This window comes from Etheostoma spectabile, chromosome 10 (genome assembly GCF_008692095.1).
Source record: "Etheostoma spectabile isolate EspeVRDwgs_2016 chromosome 10, UIUC_Espe_1.0, whole genome shotgun sequence".
NCBI lineage: Eukaryota > Metazoa > Chordata > Actinopteri > Perciformes > Percidae > Etheostoma > Etheostoma spectabile.
In genome coordinates this window covers 26,123,371-26,129,043 of record NC_045742.1, presented here as the reverse complement: position 1 = coordinate 26,129,043, position 5,673 = coordinate 26,123,371, and the positions used below count along the sequence as shown (strand labels likewise).

At 34.2% G+C, this 5,673-nt stretch overlaps 1 pseudogene; it reads left to right on the top strand.

The window, feature by feature from the left end:
* The window catches only part of LOC116697130 (ovarian cancer G-protein coupled receptor 1-like), a 7,041-nt pseudogene that overhangs the window by 1,119 nt on the left and 249 nt on the right, over nucleotides 1-5,673 (top strand).

Here is a 5,673-nt window from a genome sequence, read left to right as displayed (position 1 = left end):
TAACAGTACTTTTACTTAAGTACAATTTTTGGCTACTCTACCCACCTCTGCATTTGAGCATGCACAACTCAAATCTGCACTCACCTCACATTGGGAAGTGACAGCTAGCAAGAGATAAGAGTACACTTCCGTGTAGGCTACTTCAAAATAAAAACACTTCCTGTGACAGTTTGCAGTAAAACTAAATGTCTGTTAAACAAATAAAGTTTTGTACCTTTACACACATCAACTGTAAATCAAGTACTGCAAATAATGTAAATAGTGATTAATCACACTATAATTTAACCATTTCCTTTACACTGTTTTAAACTAAACAACATGAATTTATTATTCAAGTGCTTTAAAACAAACATTTTTACAACAATGCCGTACTTCAGTACAACTATAATGTAGTTTTAATTGAGTATTTTCCTTTTCACCTACTTTTGTACGTTTTACTATTTTTAAAGCTTTAGTTAATTTGCATATTCATATCAATTATACAAAATATATGAGTAATCTATGATGTATTGAGAGGAGATGGATAAAGAGGAGACTTTATTGATCCGGTGGTGAAATTCAAAAACTACCTGCCAAGTCAAACTTCTGCTATTACTTTGGTGAAAGTAACTCAAAAGTGATCAAAAAGTATTTGTAACACATTACAATTCAGAGACAGGAATATTGTAATATAACTAATTACTTTCAAATGACAGTAACTAGTAATCTACATTTTGGAAGTAACTTGCCCAAAATTGACAGTATATCTAAGTAAGGACTACTAGCCAGTCAGAAGCAGAGTATAAGGGTCCTGACAGTACCTAGGTAAGGACTACTAGCCAGTCAGAAGCAGAGTATGAGGGTGTGCCCTGACAGTACCTAGGTAAGGACTACTAGCCAGTCTGAAGCAGAGTACGAGGGCGTGCTAAGCTAGCAGCTGGTTGAGCATTATATGGTGTGTTACAAAGTGACGCACGTTAGTTTCTGAAGTAAAGGCTGGACTACAACAGAGCTGTAAGGAGCAGTTTGTGAACAGTGTTTTCTGTTGGAGATGTCCCTTTGGGGGGACTTTGGGCTTTTTCACTTAAACTTAAACTTTGTAAAACTTAATAATATGCACAAAAAATATATAACACAAAAAAGGAAAGTGGAAAAGCCAAAAAGCATAATATGAGAACTTTAACATTAAACATGTTAAATTGCTGAAACAGGGACAATGTTCTCTGACTGTAGTAAAGACGTTAAACATTTCTATCACCTATCTGAAACTGAAAGATTTGATTAGATATTAACTACGGTGGCCTTGAAGTGCAAACCATGACAGCAAATCAACACAACTCCCTGTCATGCTGTGAGATGTGCTGTTGTGGTTTGCACTTCAGAGCCACCGTAATAAGCAGACAGTGTATCGAAAATTGAGAAAAGTCAATAGAAACTGAAAGCAATTGTAGTCTTTTGTGGGTATCCTATAAATGAATTCTGTATTTGTTTGAACTTGCTCCTCACAGCTTTAGTGATGTCACTGAACAATGCTAGGTAGATATTAAACAGCGTGTTTCATGCCTCATTTTATAACCTGATCTCCTAAACAGGTTCCACTCTGAAGAATGGAAGATTTCTACATTAACAAGACATCATTCCATGATGACGATTACTATGATTTCATCTTCTATTACAATGATATACAAACAAAATTCATCATATCTGTGGTGACAAGCATAATCATTTGTATTGGACTGCCTTTGACCCTCCTGGCCATCTATGCTCTTTATTGTCTGGTACGTACATTATGACTGAGATCTATTTGTGTCAAGTGCCTGTCTGTAAAGGATCTTGATCTGAGTTGGGGGCGACATGTCAGAGGGCTGGGGTGAAGTATTTTAATGACAGGAATAATGAACTGCATAGTTGAAATGTACATGAAGCTGATTGGACCCTGCAGACATATTTGGGAAGAAGAGGTCAGATTATGTTTAAAATTGTTTACTTTACTTTAACCAATGTTTTCCTGCAGGTGCAAAAGGATCATGTTGCTCCGATCTACGTCATCAACCTTCTCATTTCTGACATCATTCAGCTCTGCTGCATGATCAGTTTTGTTTCACGATCAAAGGACCAGAACGCAGACCCAATAACCAGTCACATTTATGGCTGTAGTCTGATGGCCAGTGTTTACTTCATGGTGTGCATCTCCCTGGAAAGGTATCTGTCTCTCCAGAATGTCTGTAGCTTCTTCTGTGTCTGACCATTGTATTACTATCTAATTCTGAAGCTGTGTTTTTTTTTTTTTTTTTTTTTTTTTTAACAAACAACATTAAAACATTCAGACATCGCAGTTCAAACTATGACAGTTTAAGAAAGTAGAGTGTTTACACATAGACCGTTAATATTAACAATGTATATACAGTCTTTTTTTTTTTTTCAGAAAAATTAAGAATATATAAAAGAGTGAGTTGCAACTTACATGAGAGTGTAAAACATATTGATAAAAAAGTACATAGTAAATAGATTATGAGGTGGACAATAGTAAATAAAACAAAATAAAAAAAAAAATAAATAAATAAAAATAAGTGTGACAGATTTACAAAGGTGTATGAAATGCAAAAACAGTAATTAGTTAAATAGATTGGAGTTATATCAAGATAAATCTAGCTTTTTATTAGTAATTAAATTAATAGATACATATATGTGTCAATTTCAATTTGGAAAAGTTTAAAACAAGTTTAGAATTGGAAAACTTCGATTTGTGGATGTGAAACTTCCCTATAAGATAAAGAGATTAACAATATTACAAATATTTCTATCTTTAATCAAATATGTGAATAATGTGTTTCCCTTCCGTATGATTTTGTGATGTTTTAGACAAATATAATTTTCTAAACTTTTCCAGAATGCGATACTAAAAGACCAACCATAAAAAAGATGAATTAACGATTCTTGTTCGGATTTACAAAAACTACAACACTTGTCAATTGGCATGAATTTTGATATAAATAAGCTGGTAGGATATATATTGTGTAATATTTTCAAATGTAATTCTCTTATTTTGTTTGAGATGCAATATCTAAAAGGAACAAGCCACGCCCTATGCCAGTTAATATTGTTAAAGTGAGAGTTCCAAAAAAATTTCCCACGAGGTGTTACTTTTTTTAAATTTAGAAAACATTTTCTAATGTGTTTATTGGTACAATTCTTGCTCATTACATCCATACTATTTATATAAAGAGTAAATTTAAAATCAGGGACTTCATTTGTATTTTATAATTCATTAACTCTATAAGCCATATAGGGTAGATTGAAAACTGAATTATTTCTTTAAAAGTTATTGGGAATGACTTCTCTCTGAGAAAGGATTCATAGTTTAATATCGGCTATTACATCAAATAGATCCTTTATGAATATATACCTCTATCAATCCATGTTTGCAAATATAGGGATTGTTCTCTAGTGATGGATTCATTATTCCACAAGATGGCTTTGTGTGGAGAAAAGTTGTGAGAATGACACAGCTTCCATGCCAATAGAGCTGTTGATAAAAATTAGACATTTTTAAAGGCAATCTTGTAATATTGTAGTTACAATTCAACAAAAATTTAGACCTCCCACATCATGAAACACATTATTGGGAATAAAGTACCAAATGACTCTGGTGCTCTACATTCCTTCAACCATTTCACCTGAAGGTGTAATTAAGTCCGAAAAGTCCAAAAGTTCAAATCCACCTTCATCCTTAGAGCCAGAGAGCACTGCTTTTTTTAAATGGTGGTGTCGTTTTTCCATACAAAATTGGTAAACATAGTATTTATGTCTTACAAGTTGAACGTGGACATTGAGATAGAGGGCAGGGTTGACAATCTGGAAATCCCTCTGCTTTAGTCAAAAGAATCCTTCCCAAAATAGAAATGTCTCTTTGAAGCCACATGTTCAGTATAGTCTAGTCTTCTTCAATTTGGATGAAAAATTAAGATGCTGACGTCCATATAGTCTTTGCAAATATGAATACCAATTTATTACATTTTTTAACAGGAATATCAAACAGTTTTTCCTCTTCAGTCTGATACAGACATAAAATTTCACATTTAGATTTGTTGAGTGTTAAACCCGAAGCAGCCGAGAATGGGTCAATTAGGAATAGCATATGCAATCTGATGTTTTCGCTTAAAAAGAGAGCTGTATCCTGCTAGTGTTACTCTAATCTCCTTACCAAAAATAGTAACCTTAATAATAGGATTAAGTCGAATGGTAATGACAATAATTCAACCACCAGCAGGACAAGAACGGAGAAATAGGGCAGCTCTGGCGAACAGATCGCATTACCGGAAATCTTTTTGTGGTGTTTGGATATAAAATCACAGAACTGTCAATATTTTTGTAAACATTTCGACAGCAGATATAAAATTTGGTCAAAACCAAAAATCTTAAGTGCATTGAATAAAAATAGTGTTCTACGTATCAAATGCTTTATAAAATCAAAATAAAATACTTAATGCATCAGAATTGATGTTATCAGAATAGTCCAGCAGGTCTAGAACAAGTCTTATATTGGAGCTAATGTGACGATTAGACATAAAACCAGTCTGTGTTTCATTAATTATCTCATGAAGACCTCTTTTTAACCGTTTGGCAAAAATCAATGATACAATTTTATAGTCAATATTTAAGAGCGTAATAGGTCTCCAGTTTTCTATCAATAAGTGATCTTTCTCAGGTTTAGGGAGAAGACATATTAAGCCTTGCTTCATACTTGTGGACATTTCCTTTTTTAGAGTGCATTCTTTAAATAGATCAAATAGAGGATTTTCAATAATTTCCCAAAAATGTAAATAAAATTCAACTGAAAGTCCGTCGTTACCAGGAGATTTCCCTTTTTTCATTGACCCGACAGCCTCTGAAATTTCCAATTTAGTAATGGGACGTTCACAATCCAATTTAAATTATTCAGATATAGTTGGTGTACATGCTTTAATTGACTCAATGAATTTATCACATTCACCGAGTTGAATATTTGACTTATATATATTGCTATAAAATGTACCAACATATTTTGAAATTTCTAAAGAGTTAGAGGTGATATTATCGTTAATTTTAAGAGTAGTCAAATTATTCCTCTTGCGATTTCGCTTCTCTAAAGCAAAAAAATAACTTGAATTCCTTTCCCCTTGTTCCAACCATTTTGCTCGAGACCTTACAAATGCCCCTTTAGCCATTCTGAAGCTGTGTCTTACATCTTGTATTACAGGTATTTGGTCATCGCCTGGCCACTGTGGTACCGCTTCAGACGAACCATCAAGATCTCCGTGGTGGTCTGTGTCCTGGTCTGGGTTGTTCCTCTTTTCTATCTCTTCTGTTCTTTACTTTGGCGTCGTCGAGTGTTTTTAATACCTTTGTACATATTTTCCCTCCTTCCCCTCCCACTGCTCATATTCTTCCTGGTTGGGACCCTCAAAGCCCTGTCTGCTTCAATTTCAGTTCCTGCTGATAGAAAACGACGAATTGTGGCAATGTTGGTTCTGGTGCTGCTTATTTACCTGCTTTTGTTCCTGCCCATAATCAACACACACAGGAAAACACAGAATAGGGACAGACATTACACAACCCTAGACATTCTGTCTAATGTGTTGGTTAAGTTGAGTCCTCTTGCAGACTTAGTTCTGTATGTTTTTATGAGGAAAGGGGCCATAGACAAGCTTTTGG